This window comes from Cherax quadricarinatus, chromosome 16, assembly GCF_038502225.1.
Source record: "Cherax quadricarinatus isolate ZL_2023a chromosome 16, ASM3850222v1, whole genome shotgun sequence".
NCBI lineage: Eukaryota > Metazoa > Arthropoda > Malacostraca > Decapoda > Parastacidae > Cherax > Cherax quadricarinatus.
Window position 1 is genome coordinate 29,770,549 of NC_091307.1, and position 27,797 is coordinate 29,798,345.

General features: G+C 43.3%; 1 protein-coding gene across 16 annotated transcripts in view; it reads right to left on the minus strand.

Annotated features, from left to right (window-relative positions):
- The window catches only part of LOC128688974 (prominin-1), a 1,112,830-nt gene that overhangs the window by 693,316 nt on the left and 391,717 nt on the right, over positions 1 to 27,797 (minus strand). The window contains exon 1 of one of the 16 annotated variants that reach the window (XM_070085542.1): positions 5,344 to 5,361. The exons of the other annotated variants lie outside the window; for them this stretch is intronic. The gene's annotated coding sequence lies outside the window, so the exon portion shown is untranslated. Of the gene's footprint in view, positions 1 to 5,343; positions 5,362 to 27,797 lie in introns of those variants that run through there. 16 annotated transcript variants of the gene reach the window in all.

Genomic DNA, 27,797 nt, shown 5'->3' on the forward strand with positions numbered 1-27,797 from the left:
AGCCAGAGCTGGGAGATTTTTCAGTAGAGTCAGCCAGAGCTGGGAGATTTTTCAGTAGAGTCAGCCAGAGCTGGGAGATTTTTCAGTAGAGTCAGCCAGAGCTGGGAGATTTTTCAGTAGAGTCAGCCAGAGCTGGGAGATTTTTCAGTAGAGTCAGCCAGAGCTGGGAGATTTTTCAGTAGAGTCAGCCAGAGCTGGGAGATTTTTCAGTAGAGTCAGCCAGAGCTGGGAGATTTTTCAGTAGAGTCAGCCAGAGCTGGGAGATTTTTCAGTAGAGTCAGCCAGAGCTGGGAGATTTTTCAGTAGAGTCAGCCAGAGCTGGGAGACTTTCAGTAGAGTCAGCCAGAGCTGGGAGACTTTCAGTAGAGTCAGCCAGAGCTGGGAGACTTTCAGTAGAGTCAGCCAGAGCTGGGAGACTTTCAGTAGAGTCAGCCAGAGCTGGGAGACTTTCAGTAGAGTCAGCCAGAGCTGGGAGACTTTCAGTAGAGTCAGCCTGACCTGACACAACTGAAAGCCTACATATTAGGCTTTATCAATTAAAATACAGAGGAAGCAGATGTAGTAGTGAAAGGAAGATAATGTAATCAGTCAATCAACCTTGGAGAAGCAGTATTGAGGTGGTCAGTCCCTCAGCATGGAGAAACCTTTCAACAATAAAGATACCCAACTGTTGCACATGTGGTTTAATCTTCAACTTGTCGGTATTTTGTACCATTTTCAACATAACTGTCAGACACTGCAGCACAACGGTGTTTTGGTACAGTGGACATCTTCCACAGCTTCATCGCGTAACTACTGGTTGTAAGTGAGAAGGGTTGGAGTTCACAGGTTCTTGCCTAGCATGGGCCAGTAGGCTTGCTGCAGTGCTCCTCAATTCTTGCCTTCAATTAGAGAAACCCGTCCCCTGCAACGTCTTCGAAATCTTCCACCTCACCTTCCTGGAGTCTACCTGGAGGGTATTCCGGGGATCAACGCCCCCGTGGCCCGATCTATGACCAGGCCTCCTGGTGGATCAGGGTCTGATCATCGAGGCTGTTACTGCTGGCCGCATGTAGTCCATCGTACGAACCACAGCCCGGCTGATCCGGCACTGACCTTAGATATCTGTTCAGCTCCCTCTTGAAGAAAACCAGGGGTCTATTGGTAATTTCCCTTACTGCTGGTGAGAGGCTGTTGAACAGTCTTGGGCCCCGGACACTTACTGTGTTTTCTCTTAGTGTACTAATGGCGCCCCTACTTTTCACTGTGTGTATGTTGCATCGCCTGCCAAGTCTTTTGCTTTCGTAGAGAGTGATTTCTGTGTGCAGATTAGGGACCAGTCCCTCCAGGATCTTCCAGGTGTAGATTATGATGCATCTCTCTCACCTGCGCTCCAGTGAGTGCAAGTCAAGTGCTTCCAGGCGTTCCCAGTAGTTAAGGTGTTTGATGGAACTTGTATGTGTAGTAAAGGCTGTCTGAACATTCCTTAGGTCTACAATTTCACTTGCCTTGAATGGAGATGTTAATGAACAGCAATATCCCAGCCTAGAGAGAACAAGTGATTTAAAAAGGATCATCACTGCTTGGCATCTTGAATGTTCTCATTATCCATTCTATCAGTTTCCTCGCAGATGTGATAGTACCATTGTTGTGATCCTTGAAGGTGAGATCCTCAGACTCCCAGGTCCTTCACAATACTTTTCCACTCTATTGTGTGATTAGAGTTTGTAGAATACTCAGTTCTAGCTATTATTTCTTCCAGTTTTCCATAACGGAGTAGTTGTAATTTGGCTTCATGAAACATCATATTGTCCTCCGTTGCCCATTGGAAAACTTGGCTTATATCTTCTTGGGGATTTGCCGTGTCCTCAATGGATGGCTCGTGCAAATCCTAGTATCGTCTGCAAAGGATGATACGGTGCTATGGTTTACATCTGTGTATATCTTGATATGAGGATGAGGAACATAATAGGTGCGAGTACTGTGCCTTGTGGAACAGAGCTCTTCACTATGGCACCTAGCGATTTAGCTCTGCTTACCACTACTCTGTGTTCGATTGGTTAGAAAGTTGAAGATCCATCTGCCTACTTTGCCAATTATCCCTTTAGCACGTATTTTGTGTGCTATTACATCATGATCGCACTTGTCAAAGGCTTTTGCAAAATCTGTGCATACTACATCTGCATTCTGTTTTCCCTTCGACAGCATTATTCTCATACTTCAGCTTCATATCGTTCCAGACCATGGAGCTGAACTCTTCTCCAGGCTGAGGGACTGGCTACCTAAATACTATTTCTTCAAGGTTGATGGACTGATTACATTTTCACTTCACTACTATACCTACTTCCTCTGTATTTTGACTGAAGAAGCCTACTCTGTAGGCGAAACGTTTCAGCAGTAAAGATACCAACTGCTGCACATGTGTTTTAATCATCAACTTCTCGGTATTTTATACCATTTTCAACACCCCCCTAGCTGTTTTCAAGAGGGAACTCTACGGAATCCTCAAACAGTTCTTGTTCAGCCGGGTTGTGGTGCATATGTTGGACAGAGGGCGGCAGACACAAACAGTTTCATCGATGAAGCCAGCAACCAAGAGGCCTGGTCTGAGACCGGGCCGCAGGGTCGTTGACCTCCAGAAACACTCGTGTATTTCACAACAATTTTACACTCACGTATTACAACAAAACATTGTATAACATAAGAGGCCTAAAGGTAACAATGGCTGTAATAAGTTTATGAAGCGTATCTTCCCTGAAGATCACGTGGAACTTAGTGACGTGTAGCGAATTATGTTAAATAATATCACTGGTGAACAAGATTATGGCTGCATGTAACCTGTACAACATGAGAGACTACAGACCTGGAGAATGTGCAGAGAACCTTCAATAATCTAAGATTCAGTTAAGCATCTAAATTACTCTGAACGTTTGAAATCCCTCGATTTGTTCTTGGAAAATTCCACAAGAATTAGTTCCTAATCTGTGCACACAAATCGTTCCCCATGAAAGCGAGTGGTTTGGCAAACCACTCGCTTTCATGGGTGTTATGAGTAAACCAAGAGAAAGGAACAAAGACTTTCCAATGCCCTCGCTTCATACATAAGTGGCATTATCAAGAAATCTCTACTTGTCTTCAAGACAGACCTGGACAACTTCCTCAAGTCAGTTCTTAATCAGCTGGGTTGTAGTGCTTACGTTAGCCTTCGTGCGACTATCGCCAACAGCTTGGTTGATCAGAGCATCCACCACGAGGCCTGCACTAGGGCCAGGTTGTGGGACGCTGACCCTCTGAACACACCCCAGGCAAGTAGACACCACAGTAAGGATATTTTAATCGGTAAAACAGAGGTATTAATTCCAAACGAATATGCATAAGAGAAAGTAGACACGTCTGTTTAGTTAACAAAACTTCAATAATAAAGTCACAATACCGTGGTTGGAACAATTCACCAAAATAAAAACGCACTTAGGAGAGGAACGTTATGACGATATTTCGGTCCCTCCTGGATCAATGTATGGTCACTCGCCAATAATCCAGGTCAGATCGAAACGTCGCCAAGGTTTCTCTCCAAAATAAGGGTTTTGGCGAATCAACAAAACTCGCATTTAAAGCTCAGCATCAATAATGAGGCTCGGCTGCCCGGTTACAACCACCCTGGTACTACTAAGAAGCAAAACTGCGTCAAGTTTTAAAGTAATGCGTGAGGGTGCGCCTCACTCAAGTCTAAATCAACGGTGGAAAAAATTACTTTCCCTTCAGACTTAATTACGGATTATTTTCCCAGTTTAGTTAAGTGAAATACTCTGTTTAATGGAACCAACACCTGGAAAGGACCATTAGACAATTATTGAAAGCATAACATAATTAAAAAACAAAAATGATTGCGTCAACGCTTCTTTCGAAGCCGACTTTCACAATCGTTATTTACATGAACTAAAACCTTACCAAAGGAGCATCTTCCCGGCAAAATGGTCAGCTGCTATGAGATCCGTGGTGTATCTTTGTAAACATTACGCACCTACTTAGCATAGGCGTCAATAACGTAACTTTTACTAGAGGCATGTACGTACACACGTCAACATTACTAGTGTTATGATCATTCTTCAGTACTTGCAAGTGCCAGGGCGGCGGCGAGCGTAATACAACAAGATAAGAGCCAAGGCACTGTCCTGGCACCTCTGCTGTTTCTCACTCTCATAGACAGATAAAACCATCCGTCACACTTTTGTATCATTTGCAGATGACACTAAAATAAGCATGAAATTCACTACGGTAGAGGACACTAAAAATTACAGGAAGACATAAACAGGGTTTTCCAGTGGGCAGTGGAGAACAACAACGTTCAATGGTGATAAGTTTCAGGTGCAGGCATGGAAAGAATGAAGAACTCAAGAGGGTCACCAAATAGAAGGTAAGGAACACATAAAAGACCTGGGCATAATTATGTCAGCTAACCTTTCTTTTAAGGAACATAAGACAAAGATCACGACAGACAGGAAGATGACCGAGTGGGTATTGAGAACTTTCAAAACAAGGGAAATAATGCCGATGGTGACACTCTTCAAATCACTAGTGCGCTCTCTCTTAGAATATTGCTCAGTGCTGACGGTCCCGTTCAGAGCAGTAATATTAGAGCTGGAATAAATACAGAGATCGTTTACGGCTCACACAGAGCCAGTAAAACACCTAAACTACTGGGAACGCCTTCAAGTCTTGAACATGTACTCACTGGGGAGGGGGGGGGGGGGAGAGAGAGAGAGAGAGAGAGAGAGAGAGAGAGAGAGAGAGAGAGAGAGAGAGAGAGAGAGAGAGAGAGAGAGAGAGAGAGAGAGAGAGAGAGAGAGAGAGAGAGAGAGAGAGAGAGAGAGAGAGAGAGAGAGAGAGAGAGAGAGAGAGATACCTGGAAAGTACACGAGGACCTGGTCCCAAATCTGCACACTGCCATAACATACTGGAGTGAGAGATATGGAAGAAAGTGTAAAATAAACCCAGTGAGGAGCAAGGGTGGGGTGGGGATAAGGGAACACTATCAACATCCGGAGCCCCAGATTATTCAACATCTTACCAGAAGATATCAGAAACACTGCTGGAACAAATGTAGAAGCCTTCAAGAGGAAACTGGACAAGTATCTTCACCAGGTGCCAGATCAACCAGGCTGTGACGGATATGTGGGGCAGCGGGCCTCCAGCAGCATCAGCCTGGTTGACCAAGCAAGCACCAGATGAGCCTGGCCCATGGCCGGGCTCTGAGAGTAAACTCTCGAAACTCTTCTAAGGTATATCAAAGGTATACCTGTTCAACAAGACCGTAGCGGGTGTGTCCGCCGGGCGTACTATACACTATCCACTTAAGTTATTTACCACTGTCCTGACGTATCCTGTAGGATCACCGCCTGGCGTACCCTCGCCTGGTTTTCTCACCTGGAACCTTGGTACAAATCCATCATGCCACATTATCGTCACACGTCAGGAAACTCTCAAACTAACCTGCAAGAAAAAAGAAAAACTATTAATACAGAAATTTAAATTCTCATGATTATGTTCATTCCTTTACCTTTATACCTCTGATGGATTTCCAGAGTTTGCCTACCTGGTCAACCATGCTGTTACTACCGGCGACCCGCTGACCCACATACCCATCACAGCATGGTTGATCAGTCACTTGGCGGAGGTGCACGTCTACTTTCCTCTTGGAGACATCTACACGTGTTTCGGCAATGTTTCTGGAATCTTACTGGAGCCACTGTCTCTCTCCTTGTTTTAGAGTTTATTGTACATTGTCTCCGAAATCTCGCTCCAGTATGAGAGGGGAACGTGCAGACTTGGGACTAGGCTCTCTCATATCTCCGTATATCATCATATACCTGGAAAGTACTCGAGGGCCTTGCTCCAAATCTGCCCACTGCCATAACATCCTGGAATGAGAGATATTGGAGGAAGTGCAAAATAAATCCAGTGGAAAAACAGTGGCGCCGTGGGCACAACACGGGAACACTGCATCAACATCCTTTCTCCCAGACTATTTAACATCTTACCATTAGATATCAGAAACACTGCTGAGACAAGTGTAGAAGTCTTGAAGAGGAAACTGGCCAAGTATCTTCACCAGGTGCCAGATCAACTAGGCTCTTATGGGTATGTGGGCCAGCAGCAAGAGCCAGGTTGACCAGGCAAGCACCAGGCCGGGCTCTAGTAGAAAAACTTTCGAAACTAATCGAAGGTATTATTCCTCCTCCATTCCGAGTAATTTAAGTCGTTTATTGGCTCTGTGGCTTCCCAATAATAATGGCCTTATTTTCTCTTCCATTAAAAGTAGTGTCTCCCCGAGTAGCGTCCAGAGGTCAGTGCCCCTGCATCCCGGTCCCAGACCAGACCTCCTGGCTACTGGACTGATCCATCAAGCTGTTAGTGCCTGCCGCCTGCAGTCCAACGTATGCACAACTACCCAGTTGATCAGAACAGTTTTGAGAAATCTGTCAAGTTCCCTTCTGAAGACAGATAAGGGTTTGTTGGTAAATCCCCTTTATGCATGAAGGGAGGGTATTGAAGAGTCGTGGTCCATTAACACTTAAGTTTTCTCGGTATACTCATCGCTCCCCTGGTATCGTCTGTCATGCCTCTTGTGTTCACAAGTAGCAGTTCTGGTGTGTAGGTTTGGGACTAATCCCTCCAGTATCTTTCAGGTATAGATTATGATGCATCTTTCTAGTCTACGTTCTTAGGAGTGCAGTTCCATGGACTTCAAGCGCTCCCAGCAATTTACGTGCCTGACTTGAGTTTATACCTTGACCGAGTTTATGCCCTGAAGAGGCCATTAGTAAACAGTATTACCCCAGCCTAGAGAGAACGAGTGACCTGAAGAATCATCAATGGTTTCCTATCCTTTATTTTGAAGGTTCTAGTTATTCAGCCTATCATTTTCGTTGTAGATACGGTAATAACGTTGTTGTGCTCCCTGAACGTGAAATCTTCTGACACTACCACTTCCAGATGTCTTAAATTTGACTTACGTTCTATTGAGTAGTTTGAGTGTCTTGTACTCTGATCTTCTGTTTCATTTCCTCCATTCTTCCATGGCGCAATAACTGAAATTTGTCCTCGATGAACATCATATTGTCAGTAGTCAGTTGGAAGACCTGGTTTATATCAGCGTGGAAACTAGCTGTCTTCAATGGATGCCATTTTCGTACAGATTCTAGTATCGTCTGCAAGGGATGATACACCTTGTCTTGGGAGGGCAATTTTTCACTGTAGCAGCCGCTGATTTCACTCTTTACTAATATTCTTTGGGTTCTATTTGCGGGGAAGTTAAAAATTTATCTGCCCACCTTTACAATTCTTATTGCATGCATTTTGTGTGCAGTTACCCCATGGTCGCACTTGCCAAATGTTTTTGCAAAGTCAGTATATACTACATCAGTATTTTGTCTAGTGCATGTAAGACCAAGCTGTAATGGTCCAGCAGTTGCGAAAGGCAAAAGCGACCAATTCTGCAGTCATTATGACCTCGGCTGTGGCAAGATTTTTTCTTCTCGGTATGAGTGTGGACTTGGCTTAACCATTTAAAGGTGACACACCAGTCACAACCTGGGTGATCAGTCTTCACTACACTCTGATCATGAGGTAGATCTGCTCCAAGCTCCCGGATATGAGCAAGGAACAGCATGAATCTCACTATATCGTGAAGGTAACATTGTGAAAGTATTAATGTTGGTAGAATTACCGACAACATGTTAAGTATAAGGACACAAGTGCAACTAATGTGACATTTTATTGTGGTAACGTTTCGCTCTCCAGGAGCTTTATCAAGCCATTACAAACAATACATGGACACAGAGGGTATATATAGGCTTCGAGGTGTAATACTAGTGGTAGTAATAGTAGTAAGTTGTAGTAGTAGTAATGCAATATGGTAGAACAATCAACTTGCACATGTGTAAAAGGTTATAAAAGCTATTACTTGGGTAGCATAAAAATAGGTTAGACAAATATTTCTGTTGGTGGTTGGATCTGAGAAGGTCTGTTTCAGTGTTCCTCCTCTGTTGTATTCTTGTGTAACAGAGATTGTGTGATGGCAAGGTTTACTGTTTTGAGGAGGATTTTTGGTAATACTTCAGAGATGATGAAGCTGCCTTTATTTTGCTTGCTTGTGTTAGAAACAGTGATTAAGGATGATTCAAGGCATTTATGTCTATGGAAATTTGGCTCTCTGATTACTAGTCGGGCGTCGTTGAATTTCATGAGGTGATTGGTGGAATTCCGGTGTTGTACGCAGGCGTTGTTCAAGTTATCATTCCAACATACGTTAATGTGTTTATTGAGGCGTGTTTCGAGGTTCCTAGCTGTTTCACTAACATATATCCTGTCACAGCCTGCATGAACTCCATGAACCAGTCAATGCAGGAGTTAACACTATACCTTGTGGAGGCTGTGACAGGATATATGTTGGTGAAACAGCTAGGAACTTCGAAATACACCTCAATGAACACATTAACACATGTTGGAATGATAACTTGAACAACGCCTGCGTACAACACCGGAATTCCACCAATCAACTATGAAATTCAACGACGCCCGACTAGTAATCAGAGAGCTAAATTTCCGCAGACGTAAATGCTCTTCACACCAACTCCAAGGCTGAGGGACTGATTACCTCATCTTTTGTATATAGTTCTACTGTCTACTAGTTATGTCCTAGAATCTGTATTGATAAAGCCACTGGTTGGCGAAACGTCTACAATAAAGATATCCAGATGTTGCATATGTGTCTGAACTTTCATCTTGTCGATACTATATCTCTTTCTTGCACATTGTAACCGCTTGAAAAAGCTCCTAAAGAACGAAACGTTGCCACAATAAAATGTCACATTAGTTGTACTTGTGTCTTTTTACTTTACATTGTGAAAGTTGTACTGCAGACCTGGTTAATTAAGTGTCAAGAAACTACAACCCCTGCTGTATTGCCACCTGTTTTTAACACTTCTCTCCATTAAACCAATAGTCGCAATCTAACTTTCTAGACCAAGAAATTATCTTTACCGCTATTCTGCCAGCGACGTTTCCAGCTGCAATCTTTTTCAGCTGCTTCACAAGTGGAGTGCTGCTATCTCAGTCTATCTTTAATCTCTTCTCTATGATAATACACGACTAAGAATCTCTACCATGTTCAATATTTGTTTACATGTATAGTATAACGTCATGGCTCACGCTAGGGAGGAAGGAGATTCAATTTTAAATCAGGTCTTCTGTACCAATTATTTCAACCTCAAACTTCCCACTGGTTGGCTCCTCAGGCTGATGACACTGTGCAAACCTAAAATCAACTGTACCTCAAACAGGAAAAGATAAATATGTCAAAACCTACACATGGAAAAGTGGAGCGTTAATTCCTAACCTGCACACTGAAAAAAAAACTAATTATGTGTACTCGTATCTATCCAGACGAGTCTGGCCCAAGGCCGCACTAAGGGAGTGGAAACTCTAGAAACCCAAGGGATAGGGCAGTAACATATGGAGGATAGCGCAATAACATATGCATACATAAAAGGCCTAAGAACTAAACTTTTACAGTTAACATGGGCACATCTGGATATATTTTATAAATTAAGTTTCATTTCTTACAAGTAAATTTAAAATATTTGCTTAAAATGTCTGGTACCTTTATTTTCATTAACAATATACTGACAAATTACACAGGTAATTATACTGCATCTCTTATAATCTTCAATAAGTGAACAATCAAGCATACTATTCAAGAGTGATCAGAAGACTGACTACATACTGTGTGCACTTAGTTTGATCATAGTCTGCATGAAAAACTGCCAGAAGCACTTGTAACTAGGCATAAGCGTAGCTACATTAATCAGTGTTTACAGTGCAAGTTGCTCCTTAAAAGTGCTTATCTACGTTCATATTATCATAGTGATGGAGCTGCTCAGACTATTTATATTCATTATTTCCTTCTCTTCTAATACTGTTTCTAATGACTGACACAGATCTATCTGGAAATCGTTCCGGGGGTCAACGCCCTCGCGGCCAAGTCCTTAACCGGACATCCCGGTGTATTACCCTGATCAACCAAGCTGTTAATATCGCTCGTAGGCAATTCAACGCACGAACCTCAGCCCTGTTAATTGGGTATTAACTAAGTATTTGTCCAGTTTCCTACTGAAGGCAGCCATGAGTCTATTAGCAATTTCCCATATGAATGGTGGGAGGCTGTTGAACAGTCTTCGGCCCTGGACACTTACGTGATTTCTCATAGTGTACTCATAGCGCCCCTGCTTTTTATTGTGAGTATGTTGCACCATTGGCCGAGTCTTTTGCTTTCGTGGGGAGTGATTTGCATGTGTGTATGCAGATTTAGGACCAGTTCATCGAAGATTTTCCAGGTTTATTTTATAATACATCTCCCTCACCTGCGAGTCTGCTTTCCAGTGAGCACAGGTCAAGAGACTGCAAACGTTCCCAGTAATTACGTGCTTGACTGAACTTATATGTGCAGTTAGAATTCTTTGTACATTCTCCAAAGCTGCCATTTCACCTGCTGTTAGTGAACAACAGTATTCCAGCCTAGAGAGAACAAGCGACTTTAAAAGGATCATTGGCATGGCATCCCTTGTTTTGAAAATTCTCACTATCCATCTTATCATTTTCGTTGCAGATGTGATAGTGACACTGTTGTCATCCTTCAAAGCGAGATACTTTGACATTAAGACTCCAAAGTCCTTCACATGACTTTTCCGCTGTGCGGTTAGAGTTTGTAGTATACTCCATTCTAGTTATTATTTCCTCAAGTTTTCAATAATGGAGTAAATGAAATCTGTCCTCACTGAACATCATATTGTTTTTCGTGGCCCAATGGAAAACTTGGTTTATATCCGCTTAGAGATTTACCGTGTCTCCTCAATGGATAAGTCTCATGCAGATCCTAGCATCGTCTGCAAAAGAAGACACTGTGCTATGGTTTAGATCTCTCTCTCTGTCTGATATGAGGAACAAGATGGGGGAGGGGGGTGGCGATTACTGTACCCTGTGGCAGCCACCGACTTTACCATTACTCTGTTCTATTGGTTAGAAAGTTGAAAATCCATCTGCCTACTTTTCCAGTTATTCCTTTAGCATGCATTTTGTGCGTCATTACACCATGATCGCCAATCAGACAGCATCATGCAAGAGTAATTCAATCCTTGACAGAATACATGAGAAGAGAACACTATTTCCTGCCTCATTTTTTTAATATCAAGAAATTTCTTCTCTACTGATAATGTTGTTAGTGTAATTATTAGTCAAGTTCCTTCAGTGTTGAAAAAGTATCACAAACAATCAGTCAAGTTCACTGTCATAAGTTAACTTACCTGATGGACGTTTCAGGGAGTTTAACGCCCTAGTGACTCGGTCGCTAGGGCGTTAAACCCCCGGCCTTCTAGAAAATCAAGGCCTGATCAACCAGGCTGTTACCGACTGGTCAGGCACTGATCTGAGGAACTTATCCAGCTCCCTCCTAAAGATAGCACAGGAGGGTGTTGAAGAGTCGGGGACCTCTGACACTCGCCGAGTTCTCTCTCAGTGGTTTTCAATGACTGGGATGATGCCTGTGTCCAGGCTGCTCCTCCATAAAATACTAAAAGTCTAAATCAAGAATGTTACTATAATTCTATATCTATTTTATTATTATAATATATGAAGATGCTAACAATAGCAAGTTCAGTAGATATTTTCACATCCAACAATGTATATAATTGTGATATTATCTCACTAACAGTTCAACGAGAAGTTTCTTAAGCAGATTCTTTACAAACTGAATTAAGGAAGGGATTACTATTAATAAGCTTCTTAGGAGGGACATTTAAAATGTGGTACTAAAACTGAATGACTAGAGCTTCCATAGAGGAGTGAATATTCATCATGCTAACAGAGCCCAGAGAATAACAATGAGCAGAGTAAAATAAGTTCTCTCTCTCATTCCCATATACGACACCAAAATCATAGCAATGAATCAACCCTGCCAGACGATACTAAAATTTGAGAATGCCATCCACTGAGGACGCAGCAAATCTCCAAGCTGATACAAACTGAGCTTTCCAGTAGGCAACTAACAAAGTACTGAATGAGGAAAAACTGAGTAAATATTTACTCAGAGTATAAAACAATATTTGCTCAGAGTATAAAACAATTTAAAACCATTAGACAGCCGAAAATTTAATGTGATAAATTTAGAAGTGATGTCAGAAGATCTGACAATTTAGGATCACAAATTTTACCACGACCATACGGAATATAATAGGCTGGATAACTAGAACCTTCAAAGCAGTGATGATACTCTTATCACTTTTTTGTCTCTAGGCTAGAATATTACTGTATAATAAGTGCCCTTTTTAGTTGACCGAAAACTTCAGAGTTGGTATGTATATAGAGATCCTTCACTACCTGTATAACTTAATTAAATTAACCACCTAAGTTAATGGGAATGCTTCATGTCCCTCGAGAGGCACCACTTGGAAAATAGGTGATACATACATCTCAATTTACGCGTAAAATTTTAGAGGACTGGAGAGTTTACCTGGAGAGAGTTCCGGGGGTCAAAGCACCCGCGGCCCGGTCTGTGACCAGGCCCAAATTTGCAAAGAAATCACTCCCCATGAAAGCAAGAGAGTTAGGTGAAAAATATCCCTAAGGCGGGTGCAATGAGTACACTAATGAGAAAATAAGTTTAAAGGGGCCAAGACTCTTGAACACCCTATACCTCTGATGAGTTCTGAACACACGCAACTCTCTAGGCACCATGGCAACACACGCAACACAGTAGGCACCATGGTAACACACAACACTGAAGGCACCATCGTAACACACACAACACTGTAGGCACCATGGTAACACACACAACACTGTAGGCACCATGGTAACACACAACACTGTAGGCACCATGGTAACACACACAACACTGTAGGCACCATGGTAACACACAACACTGTAGGCACCATGGCTAACACAAACACTGTAGGCACCATGGTAACACACAACACTGTAGGCACCATGGTAACACAACACTGTAGGCACCATGGTAACACACACAACACTGTAGGCACCATGGCTAACACAAACACTGTAGGCACCATGGTTAACACACACAACACTGAAGGCACCATGGTTAACACACACAACACTGTAGGCACCATGGTTAACACACAACACTGTAGGCACCATGGTAACACACACAACACTGTAGGCACCATGGCTAACACAAACACTGTAGGCACCATGGTTAACACACACAACACTGAAGGCACCATGGTTAACACACACAACACTGTAGGCACCATGGTAACACACAACACTGTAGGCACCATGGTAACACACAACACTGTAGGCACCATGGTAACACACAACACTGTAGGCACCATGGCTAACACACACAACACTGAAGGCACCATGGTTAACACACACAACACTGTAGGCACCATGGTTAACACACACATTAGGCACCATGGTTAACACAACAGTGTAGGCACCATGGTTAACACACACAACACTGTAGGCACCATGGTTAACACACAACACTGTAGGCACCATGGTTAACACAAAGAACACTGAAAGCACCATGGTTAACACAACACTGAAGGCGCCATGGTTAACACACAACACTGTAGGCACCATGGTTAACACACATACAATCCTGTAGGCACCATGGTTAACACACAAAACACTGTAGGCACCATGGTTAACACACAAAACACTGTAGGCATCATGGTTAACACACAACACTGTAGGTACCATGGTTAACACAACACTGTAGGTACCATGGTTAACACACAACACTGTAGGCACCATGGTTAATACACAACACTGTAGGCACCATGGTTAATACACAACACTGTAGGCACCATGGTTAACACACAACACTGTAGGCACCATGGTTAACACACAACACTGTAGGCACCATGGTTAACACACACACAACACTGTAGGCACCATGGTTAACACGCACACAACACTGTAGGCACCATGGTTAACACACACACACACACTGTAGGCACCATGGTTAACACACACAACACTGTAGGCACCATGGTTAACACACAACACTGTAGGCACCATGGTTAACACACAACACTGTAGGCACCATGGTTAACACACACACAACACTGTAGGCACCATGGTTAACACAACAGCGTAGGCACCATGGATAAGACACACAACACTGTAGGCACCATGGTTAACACAAAGAACACTGAAAGCACCATGGTTAACACACAACACTGAAGGCGCCATGGTTAACACACAACACTGTAGGCACCATGGTTAACACACACATACAACCCTGTAGGCACCATGGTTAACACACAACACTGTAGGTACCATGGTTAACACACAACACTGTAGGTACCATGGTTAACACACAACACTGTAGGCACCATGGTTAACACACACAACACTGTAGGCACCATGGTTAACACACAACACTGTAGGCACCATGGTTAACACACACACTGTAGGCACCATGGTTAACACACACACAACACTGTAGGCACCATGGTTAGCACGCACACAACACTGTAGCCACCATGGTTAACACACACACACACTGTAGGCACCATGGTTAACACACACACAACACTGTAGGCACCATGGTTAACACACACACACAACACTGTAGGCACCATGGTTAACACACACACACACAACACTGTAGGCACCATGGTTAACACACACACACACACACTGTAGGCACCATGGTTAACACACACACACCACTGTAGGCACCATGATACACACACAACACTGTAGGCACCATAATAACACGCACAAACACTGTAGGCACCATGGTTAGCGCACAACACTGTAGGCACCATGGTTAACACACACAACACTGTAGGCATCATAGTAACCACACAACACTGCAGGCATCGTGGTAACCACACAACACTGCAGGCATCGTGGTAACCACACAACACTGCAGGCATCGTGGTAACCACACAACACTGCAGGCATCGTGGTAACCACACAACACTGCAGGCATCGTGGTAACCACACAACACTGCAGGCATCGTGGTAACCACACAACACTGCAGGCATCGTGGTAACCACACAACACTGCAGGCATCGTGGTAACCACACAACACTGCAGGCATCGTGGTAACCACACAACACTGCAGGCATCGTGGTAACCACACAACACTGCAGGCATCGTGGTAACCACACAACACTGCAGGCATCGTGGTAACCACACTACACTGCAGGCATCGTGGTAACCACACTACACTGCAGGCATCGTGGTAACCACACAACACTGCAGGCATCGTGGTAGCCACACAACACTGCAGGCATCGTGGTAACCACACAACACTGCAGGCATCGTGGTAACCACACAACACTGCAGGCATCGTGGTAACCACACAACACTGCAGGCAACGTGGTAACCACACAACACTGCAGGCAACGTGGTAACCACACAACACTGCAGGCATCGTGGTAACCACACAACACTGCAGGCATCGTGGTAACCACACTACACTGCAGGCATCGTGGTAACCACACTACACTGCAGGCATCGTGGTAACCACACAACACTGCAGGCATCGTGGTAACCACACAACACTGCAGGCATCGTGGTAACCACACAACACTGCAGGCATCATGGTAACCACACAACACTGCAGGCATCATGGTAACCACACAACACTGCAGGCATCATGGTAACCACGCAACACTGCAGGCATCGTGGTAACCACACAACACTGCAGGCATCATGGTAACCACACAACACTGCAGGCATCATGGTAACCACACAACACTGCAGGCATCATGGTAACCACACAACACTGCAGGCATCATGGTAACCACACAACACTGCAGGCATGGTGGTAATAACACACACTAGACATAAGAGTACGATGCAAGACATGTGGCTGGCGAGACAGATGGGTGCAACATAAGCAACGTCCACTTGTTTATATTACAAAAAAAAAAATACACCGAGGAGTGAATATATCTTCTTGGAAGCGTATTAACACTGATTTTAGCAGTGTGAAGTGTGACCGCACAGGGGAAGAAAACACGTTGAGAGGATATGCGAGTAAACGACCACTGCAGCAGATTCACTGACCCAGGCTGGACATGGGCTAGTGAGGCTAGACTATTCCTAGTGATGTGTTACTCTTAAGTGTTTTGGCTAACATTGAGTTTAGGAGCTAAGTTTTGTTATTACGTAAATTCTCCAATATTATTTAGGTTGTGGAATATAGATTGTTATATATTAAGCCTATGGGAAGTTTTTTTTTGTGTGGTAACCCTCTCTTAAAAAAATATAATCGTAACCCAACCTAACCCATCTTAACCTTTACCTGGCATTTACCACTAAATCTAGGTTAAGCTAGTTTACTCTTTTTTATTATTAACAACTGATTTTACAAACATGACACTGGAGAAGTCACCTAACAGGTTATCGCTAAGCTCAAAACCGAACACCTAAATTCTACCCACGATAGACTTAAGGTGCTACCTACAGTAGGCACTTGGCGGCTTATTCCACCCATACATGCAAAAGAAATAATTGGAAAAAGCAGTCAGTTAGATATTTAATTAACTTCTCATGAAACAGCACACACAGATCAGTGGTACACATTGGGAAGTCAGAGGCTGCCACGGTGAAAAGCACTGTTCCTCAAGTAGAGTATTCGCTACATTTGTTTCCCATTCGTATATCCGTAGACAAGGACATAAATCATAGCGCCGTAAAATTATTTCCTGATATCAGAATCTCTATAGAGTTGGCATCCATTCAAGATAGTGAATCTTCAAGATATAAACCAAAGTCTTCCAATGGGCTTTAGACAACAACATAAACGTTTAAATAGGACAAATTTCAGTTGCTCAGCCATGAAAGAATCGAGAAAACAGAAAATTAACACAAGACTAAGTCAAATCATTTGGCAAAGAGGAAGCTAAATGCTTGAGACTTGGAAGTAATGACGTTAGAGCTCACATTTAAGGATCACAACAATGTTGCTATTGCTACCTCAATTGAGAAAAATGACTGGCTGGACATTGTCTTTAAAGGATATTGGCTCAATATCCCTTGAAGACAAAGGATATCGAAAATTATGATACTCCTGTCACTTGTTCTCTTCAAACTGGAATACTATGGCAGACATTCATGGTAGACAAGACTGTATGAGAAAACTTAAAGAACTTTCACTGCCCGTACACACTCAAACATACGTCTAAACTATTGGGAGCGCTTGAAATCTTTTCAACTGGAACATCCTGGAAGGACTGGTCACTAACCTGAACAGCAAAATTACTCCGAGTAAAGAAAATATCAACACGAGGACACACAGAAAACACGTCGAGTGTCAGAGGTCCTCGACTCTTCAACGTCATATTCTTGTGCATCAGGGGAAATATACGATCATCCGGTCTCATTGTTGCTTTTAAAGAGTTCACAGTCAAGGATTACCTTTGTACAAAGATTCTTTACAGTGTGTCACCTGTGTAATGTTCCACAGTAAAGGAAGAGCAGCAGCAGCAGCAGCAAGACTAGCAACAACAGCAACACTAGCAGGAAAAGCAGCAGGAATAGCAGCTGGATGCTCAAGAGCAGGAGCAGAAGAAAGCAGCAGCAGCAACAGTGTAGAGGCCAGGAGGGTAAAGAAAGGACGAGGAACATGGGTAGAAATGTGATGGTAGTGATGAGAGGGGAAATGACATGAGGCAGAGGTAGGATGAGAGGAAGAGGGGGTAGATCACCTGTGGTCATACCAGCCTACGTTTTGGGGAGTTGACGTGGGGTGTTACCAAGCACCATGGCTTGTTGTAGTGTTTTAGAATCTTGGGTTCAAGTGTTGAAGGAGGTGGTTCTACTTCTTCAGGAGGAAAATAGGAGGCCGAAGCTTCGCATTGATGGGTTTGGGTGAGAGAGATGGATTTAGCTAGTAAGGAGGAAATGGTCACCAGCTTAAAGCTATTAGTGAAATTGAAAGAAATTCAAAATATTTTTTTTCATATGCCAAAAACAAAGCAAATACCACATCTAGTATCGGGCCCTTACTCAGACAGGATGGGACTTACACAGATGACAACAAGGAAATGAGTGAAATAATGAAATCCCAGTACGACTCTGTGTTTATTGAGCCACTAATCAGTCTGAGGATCGACGACCCAAATGATTTCTTCATGAATGAGCCTCATAACTCTATAAATGTATGCCAGTTTTCCGACATTACCCTAACTCCGATAGACTTCGAAAAAGCCATTGACAACATGCCCATGCACTCAGCCCTGGGCCCAGACTCGTGAAGCTCTGTATTCACTAAGAACTGCAAGAAACCTCTCGCATGCCCTAAGTACACTATGGAGGAGCAGCTTGGACATGGGCGAAATTCCACAGTCACTTAAAACAACGAATATAGCCCCACTCCATAAAGGTGGCAGTAAAGCATTAGCTAAGAACTATAGACCAGCTCTGACGTCCCACATCATAAAAAATCTTTGAAAGAGTGCTAAGAAGCAGGATTGCAAATCACCTGGATTCCCAAAATCTGCACAATCCAGGGCAACATGGGTTCAGGGCAGGTCACTCCTGCCTCTCAAAACTACTGGATCACTATGATATGGCCTTGGATGCACTGGAAGAAAATCAGAATGCAGATGTAATATACACAGACTTTGCAAAAGCGTTTGACAAATGCGATCATGGCATAATAGTGCACAAAATACGTGATAAAGGAATAACAGGGAAAGTGGGGAGATGGATCTTAATTTCCTAACAAATCGAACACAAAGAGTAGTGGTCAACAGAGTTAAATCGGAGGCTGCCATAGTGAAGAGCTCTGTTCCACAAGGCCCAGTACTCGCCCCCATCTTATTCCTCATCCTCATATCAGACAGACAGATATACACCACAGCACCATATCATCCTTTGCATCTGCTGAGGACGCGGTTAACCTCCAAGAAGATATAAACAGTTTTCCAGTGGGCAACGGAAAACATGATGTTCAATGAGGACAAATTCCAACTACTCCGTTATAGAAAACTGGAGGAGATAATAACTAGAACAGAGTATACTACAAACTCTGGCCATACAATAGAGCGGAAAAATAATGTAAGGGACCTGGAAGTAGTAATGTCTGAGGATCTCACTTTCAAGGATCACAACAGTGCCACGATCACAAATGCAAAGAAAATGATAGGATGGATAATGAGAACTTTCAAAACGAGAGACGCCAAGCCAATGATGATCCTTTTCAAATCACTTGTTCTCTCTAGGCTGGAATACTGCTATACATTAACATCTCCATTCAAAGCAGGTGAAATTGCAGATCTAGAGAGAGTACAGAGATCCTTTACCGCACGTATAAGTTCCGTCAAGCACCTTAACTACTGGGAACGCTTGGAAGCACTTGACTTGTACTCGTTGGAACACAGGAGAGAGATATATCATAATCTACACTTGGAAAATCCTGGAAGGAATGGTCCTGAATCTGCACACAGAAGTCACTCCCTACGAAAGTAAAAGACTGGACAGTCGGTGTAAAATACCCCCAATTAAAAGTAGGGGTGCCATTGGTACACTAAGAGAAAACACCATAAGTGTCCAGGGCCCAAGTCTGTTCAACAGCCTCTCATCAAGCATTAGGGGAATTACCAATAGACCCCTGGCTGCCTTCAAGAGAGAGCTGGACAGATACCTAAAGTCAGTGCCGGATCAGCCGGGCTGTGGCTCGTACGTTGGACTGCATGCGGCCAGCAGTAATAACCTTGTTGATCAGGCCCTGATCTACCGGGAGGCCTGGTCATGGACCGGGAATAACCCGATCCCCAGAATAACCTCCAGGTAACCAGGTAGCAATGAGAGTGGCAGCCGCTTTAAGTGGCAAGTGGTTCACAGTTCAGGAAGAAGGAAGATAAGGAGGGTTAACAGAGAAGATGTGAAGGTAGGAAATCGATTCTCTGTTCTGCAGAGGTTGAAGGTACCACTGATTCCCCTGCTAATCAAGGTAAGACTATTCTAATTGTAGGAGATTCTCAGGTAAGATATATGGACCATGCTTTTTGTAACAGATAGAAAGGTCAGATAGAGGGTGTCTCCCCCAGGGGTTGGTGCTGGTGACACAGTCAGCAGGCTGGATAATATTATATCAGGTAATGGGAACAAGCCCATTATCTGTCTTAGTCCTTGGGAAGGGCAGGAGACAGGAGCTGCTGGATAAGTACTTTCAGCCATAGAAGTAGTCAGGTCTAACTTTGCAATCCATTCATTGATAACTGGGACAAATTCTATGGCAAACATGATATGTAAGGGATGGGGTTTGTGGGAAACAAATAGGCTGCAGAATTAGGGATGAAAACAGCAGATATTACCGGGATACCTCAGGAATGTGTTTAAAAGATAATATTCAAAATAAAGTTGCTAGTAAAGGCAAATCAATTGATCAACAAAGAGAGATAGTAGAGGGCAACGAGTGACTAGCTCCCTTAAGGTTTACTATACAAATAGTAGGAGTCTAACAAATAAGATAGATGAGCTAAGATTACTTGCAAGTGCAAGTAATATAGATATTATTGGTATAACAGAGACCTGGTTCAACCTGAAAGATAGAGAAATGCCTTCTGAATGCAACATACAAGACTATAAACTATTCCACACTGATAGGGTCAACAGGAAGGGTGGTGGAGTGGCGATGTCAGATAATTTAAATTGTCTTAGACATGATATAAGATTAGAAACATCGGACACAATCTATTTGGCTACAGCTTCTCTAGGGTCATGACAAATTAATTTTGGGTGTGATTGTTAGGCCCCCAAACCATCATAGGGAGTGCAGTAAGCTGTTACGGGATGAAACTCATAAGGCATCTAGATATGAAAACGTTGTGTTAATGGGAGATTTTAATTTTAGACAAATTGATTGGAACAATACGACAGGAAATCTTGAGTTTAGTGACTTTCTTGATAAGGTTCTAGATTGCTTTTTAGAAGAGTTTGTGACAGAACCAACTAGAGGAAACAATCTGCTTGACTTGGTTCTTGCCAACAAAGAATCACTAATTAATAATCTTGAGGTTAATGACGAGCTTGGGAAAAGTGATCACAAATCAAATCTCTGTTCCAGACTTTCACTTGGCCGATTTCATGGGACTGAGAAATTACCTGGGTGGACTAAATTGGGATGACCTGATTATGGGTCAGGGAGGTGATCTTCGTTGCCAATATGACGTTTTTCAGAGCATAGTTCTAGCTGCCCAGACAACTTTTTGTTCAGAGTAGGGAAATTAGACTTAAAAATGATCCAAAATGGATGAACAATACATTAAAACATCTCATTCGTCAAAAGAGAGGCATATATAGGCATATCAAAAGAGGGGATGGGCAGTTAAGAAATCAATATATTCAATTAAAGAGAAAAAACAAACAATAAGAAAAGTAAAACGGGATTATGAGGCAAAGGTTGCAAGGGATTCGAAGACTAGCCCAAAAGGATTCTTTCAGGTATACAAAAGTAAGATCAGGGACAAAATAGGCCCACTTAAGAGTAACTCTGGTCAGATCACTGACAGTGATAAGGATATGTGTGAAATTTTCAATACTTACTTCCTCTCAGTTTTTACCCACGAAAATACTAGCGAAATTCCAGAAATAGATTATGTAGAACAGGATGACAATAAACTATGAACAATTGCGGTAACTAGTGACATGGTCCTCAGACAAATAGAGAAATTAAAACCTAACAAATCCCCAGGTCCTGATAAACTGTTTGCAAGGGTGTTAAAGGAATGTAAAGAGGAACTTAGCATACCTTTGGCTAATCTTTTTAACATATCACTACAAACTGGCAAAGTGCCTGATAAGCGGAAAATGGCAAATGTAATACCTATTTCCAAGGCAGGTGACAGGTCCTTAGCTTCGAACTATAGACCAATAAGCCTTACCTCCATAGTGGGAAAATTTATGGAATCAATAATTGCCGAAGCAATTCGTAGCTATCTTGACAGGCATAAACTGATTAATGAATCTCAACACGGTTTTACAAAGGGGCATTCCTGTCTTACAAACTTACTAACTTTTTTCACTAAGATGTTTGAGGAGGTAGATCATGGTAATGAATATGATATTGTGTGTATGGACTTCAGTAAGGCTTTCGATAGAGTTCCACATCAGAGGCTATTGAGGAAACTTAAGGCACACGGATTAGGAGAAACTTTTTCCTGGGTAGAGGCATGGTTGACAAATAGGCAGCAGAGAGTTTGCATAAATGGGGAGAAATCACAATGGGGGCAGGTAACAAGCGGTGTTCCACAGGGGTCAGCGTTGGGCCTGTTGTTGTTCACAATTTACATAAACGACAAAAGAATAAATAGTGACATTAGCAAATTTGCTGATGACACCAAAATAGGCTGGCCAATTCATTCTCATGAGGACACTAGAGCACTCCAGGATGATTTGAATAGACTGATGCAATGGTTGGAGAAGTGGCAGATGCAGTTTAATATAGACAAATGCAAAGCTCTAAATGTTGGACAGGAAAATAACTATGCCACATATAAACTAAATAATGTAGATCTTAATACTACTGACTGCAAAAAGGATTTAGGAGTTCTGGTTAGCAGTAATCTAAAACCAAAACAACAGTGCATTAGTGTTAGCAATAAAGCTAACAGAATCCTTGGCTTCATATCTAGAAATATAAATAATAAAAGTCCTCAGGTTGTTCAACTCTATATATCCTTGGTTAGGCTTCATTTAGATTATGCTGCACAGTTCTGGTCACCGTATTACAGAATGGATATAAATGCACTGGAAAACGTACAGAGGAGGATGACAAAGATGATCCCATATATCAGATATCTTCCCTATGAGGATAGACTGAGGGCCCTGAATCTGCACTCTCTAGAAAGACGTATAACAAGGTGTATAACAGGAATTAATGAAGGGGATGTAAATAGTGTGCAGAAAATTTGCAGCCAAGACAGGATTCGCAGCAATGGTTTCAAGTTGGAAAAATTCAGATTCAGGAAGGACATACGAAAGCACTGGCTTGGTAATAGAGTTGTGGATATACCTTTGCCTTTGATATACCTTTGACGAATTTCGAGAGTATATCTACTCTCTGAGCCCGGCCATGGGCCATGGGTCTGGTGCTCGCCTGGTCAGCCAGGCTGTTGCTGCTGGAGGCCCGCTGCCCCACAAATCCATCACAGCCTGGTTGATCTGGCACCTGGTGAAGATACTTGTCTAGTTTCCTCTTGAAGGCTTCAACATTTGTTCCAGCAGTGTTTCTGATATCTTCTGGTAAGATTTTGAGAAGTCTGGGACCCCGAATGTTGATACAGTGTTCCCTTATTGTCCCCACCGTACCCCTGCTCCTCACTGGGTTTATTTTACACTTCCTCCCATATCTCTCACTCCAGTATGTTATGGCAGTGTGCAGATTTGGGACCAAGCCCTCGAGTACCTTCCAGGTATATATTATCATGTACCTCTCTCTCCTCCGCTCCAATGAGTACATGTTCAAGACTTGCAGGCGTTCCCAGTAGTTTAGGTGCTTTACTGGCTCAATATGAGCCGTAAACGATCTCTGCATTTGTTCCTGCTTCGATATTTCTCCTGCCCTGAACGGGGCCGTCAGCATTGAACAATATTCTAAGTGAGGGAGCACTAGCGATTTGAAGAGTGCCACCATCGGTACTGTTTCCCTTGTTTTGAAAGTTCTCAATGAGTGGAACAAACTCCCGAGTACAGTTATGAAAGCTAAAACGTTGTGTAGTTTTAAAAATAGGTTAGATAAATACATGAGTGGGTGTGGGTGGGTGTGAGTTAGACCTGACTAGCTTGTGCTACTAGGTCTGATGCCTTGCTCCTTCCGTAAGTGGAAGTGACCTGACTAGGTGGGTCATTGGGCTAATCCGGGGGGACAAGGACCTGCTTCGCATGGGTCAGTAGGCCTGCTGCAGTGTTCCTTCTTTATGTTCTTAAGAAGGGGTAGGATGAGATGAAGAGGGGGTAGGATGAGATGACGAGGGGTTCAAATGAGAGGAAGAGGGGGTAGGATGAGAGGAAGAGGAGTAGGATGAGAGGAAGAGGGTGTAGAATGAGGAAGAAGAGGTTTGGATGAGGAATGGGTAAGAGGAAAGGATACCTGAAGGACGTTTTCATGGGTCAACGCCCCCCTCGTCCGGGTCACAAACCAGGCCTACTCATGGACCAAAAGCTGATCAACCAGGTTGTTACTGCTGGACGCATGTAGTCCAAAACACGAACCACAGCCTGACTTTTCAAGAACTGATTGGAGGAACTCTTCCAGTTCTCTCATGAAGATCGCCAGAGGTTTCTTGGTAACTTTCCTTACGTACGAAGGAAGTTGACGACTCGGGGACCTCTGACACTTACTGAGTTGTCTCTTAGTATACTCGTGGCATCCCTGCTCTTCATTTGAGGTGCTCTGCATTGTCTACCAAGTCTTTTGCTTTTATACGGAGTGACTGCAGCGTGCAGGTTTGAGACTAGGATCTTCTAGGAATAAATTATGATACATCTTTCCTACGCGGCAACAAATACAGTTCAAGAAAGTAAGCAGTCCCAATAGTTCAGAGGCTTGATTGACTACACCTGGGTAGTGAAAATTCTCAGCAATCTCTGTTGCCTTGAAGGGAGTCGTTAATATACAGTTGTATTCCAGCTTGGCGAAAACAAGTGTCTTAAAGAGTGTCATAGCTGTCTTGAACGTTCTAGTTATCCAGTCTATCATTTTCTTTGCGGTAGCAGTGCCAACATTTTTGTGATGCATGAATGTGAACACTAACATTACTCCCAAAGTTTCGCTTCTGGAACTTTCGCTTTATTGAATGATGCCAGTTTGTCTTGTACTGTGACGATATATTTCCTCCATTCTTCCACAGCGAAGCAACCGAAACTTTTCTTGATTGACCATCATTGTTGTCCAAGACCCACTGGTAGACTATTTATATCCACGTCAAGATTCACTACGTCTTAGACTGACGTCACTGTGGCGCCGCTCCAAAACGAGGCGAAGAAACAGGAAGGGTAGATAGAATAAGAGAACTGAGGAAGAAAAGTAAGAGGGACGGGAAGGGATGAGGGAGAGGAGGAGAGGGGAAAGGGAATTAAATAGAAAAGGAGGGAGTTAGGGAGTAGAAGAGGGAGTTAGGGAGAAGAGGAGGCAGTTAGGGAGGAGAGGAGGGAGTCCGGTAGAAGAGAGGAGAGAAGGGAGTCAGGTAGAAGAGAGGAGAGGAGGGAGTCAGGTAGAAGAGAGAGGAGAGGAGGGAGTCAGGTAGAAGAGAGAGGAGAGGAGGGAGTCAGGTAGGAGAGAGGAGAGGAGAGGAGGGAGTCAGGTAGGAGAGAGGAGAGGAGAGGAGGGAGTCAGGTAGGAGAGAGGAGAGGAGAGGAGGGAGTCAGGTAGGAGAGAGGAGAGGAGAGGAGAGGAGAGGAGTCAGGTAGGAGAGAGGAGAGGAGAGGAGGGAGTCAGGTAGGAGAGAGGAGAGGAGAGGAGGGAGTCAGGTAGGAGAGAGGAGAGGAGAGGAGGGAGTCAGGTAGGAGAGAGGAGAGGAGGGAGTCAGGAAGAAGAGAGGAGAGGAGGGAGTCAGGTAGAAGAGAGGAGAGAAGGGAGGAGGGAGGAGAGGAGGGAGTCAGGTAGAAGAGAGGAGAGGAGGGAGTCAGGTAGAAGGGAGGAGGGAGGAGAGGAGGGAGTCAGGTAGAAGAGAGGAGAGGAGGGAGTCAGGTAGAAGGGAGGAGGGAGGAGAGGAGGGAGTCAGGTAGAAGGGAGGAGGGAGGAGAGGAGGAAGGGGTAGAGAGGAAAGATGAGGGAGAGAGAGAAGGGAACTGAGGGAAGGAGGAGGAGGGAAGGGAAAGGGGAGGAAAAGCGAAGGGGAAAGAGAATAGGGAAGGGGAAAGAGAATAGGGAAGGGGAAAGAGAAAAGGGAGAGGGAAGGGGGAGAGGGAGGGAGGGAGGGAGGAAGGGGGGAGGGAGGGAGGGAAGGGGGAGAGGGAGGGAGGAAGAGGAAAGGGGGGAGGAAGAGGAAGGGAGGAGAGGAGTGGGAGGAAGGAGAGAGGGGGGGAAGGGAAGGATATACAGTACCTCTGATGAGTTTCGAAAGTTTTCCTACTCTGGCAGCCCGGCCCTGGACCAGGTTCGTCTCATGTTTGCCTGGTCAACCAGGCTGTTGCTGCCGGCGGCTCGCTGGCCCCCACAGCCTAGTTGATCTGGCACTTGGCGGAGGTACATGTTCAATTTCTTGAGAACTTTTACATTTGTTTCGGCAATGTTTGTGATATCTTGTGTTAGTGTTAAACAGTGTGACCACATATCTTGTGTTAGTGTTAAACAGTGTGACCACATATCTTGTGTTAGTGTTAAACAGTGTGACCACATATCTTGTGTTAGTGTTAAACAGTGTGACCACATATCTTGTGTTAAACAGTGTGACCACATATCTTGTGTTAGTGTTAAACAGTGTGTCCACATATCTTGTGTTAGTGTTAAACAGTGTGACCACATATCTTGTGTTAGTGTTAAACAGTGTGACCACATATCTTGTGTTAGTGTTAAACAGTGTGACCACATATCTTGTGTTAGTGTTAAACAGTGTGACCACATATCTTGTGTTAGTGTTAAACAGTGTGACCACATATCTTGTGTTAGTGTTAAACAGTGTGACCACATATCTTGTGTTAGTGTTAAACAGTGTGACCACATATCTTGTGTTAGTGTGTTAAACAGTGTGACCACATATCTTGTGTTAGTGTTACACAGTGTGACCACATATCTTGTGTTAGTGTTAAACAGTGTGACCACATATCTTGTGTTAGTGTTAAACAGTGTGACCACATATCTTGTGTTAGTGTTACACAGTGTGACCACATATCTTGTGTTAGTGTTAAACAGTGTGACCACATATCTTGTGTTAGTGTTACACAGTGTGACCACATATCTTGTGTTAGTGTTAAACAGTGTGACCACATATCTTGTGTTAGTGTTAAACAGTGTGACCACATATCTTGTGTTAGTGTTACACAGTGTGACCACATATCTTGTGTTAGTGTTAAACAGTGTGACCACATATCTTGTGTTAGTGTTAAACAGTGTGACCACATATCTTGTGTTAGTGTTAAACAGTGTGACCACATATCTTGTGTTAGTGTTAAACAGTGTGACCACATATCTTGTGTTAGTGTTAAACAGTGTGACCACATATCTTGTGTTAGTGTTAAACAGTGTGACCACATATCTTGTGTTAGTGTTAAACAGTGTGACCACATATCTTGTGTTAGTGTTAAACAGTGTGTCCACATATCTTGTGTTAGTGTTAAACAGTGTGTCCACATATCTTGTGTTAGTGCAGTGGTTCCCAAACTGGGGGTAAATTACCCCCTGGGGGTAATTTAACCATTTTTGGGGGGTAATGGAGGGGTGACAGAAAAAAAGTTATGAATTCTGAAAATCAAGAAAACAATGCAGTACCCGGTATGAGGATTATTGTTAACTTTGTCTTAGTATATAAAGTTGTAAAGTAAACCTATTATAAGTAAGTAATAAAGTTAAACCAAATAACAATAAACATCAAAAACTAATATACAGTATTAGAAAAGAGAAATATATAGCTAAGTGTGTGGAAACCCAAAAGTATTTTGACAAGTATGCTTCAGGACAAAAGTCACTCAGTAGCCCAGATCGACCTGTCCAGTACGCGTCACTCACTTCCTGAGGCTGCCTCTATTTCACACTGTCAGTTTATCTGTGAGCATCAGCCGAGGTAGACATAAGCTGGTATGTATGTGTACTGCCCTGTGCAGTATATAG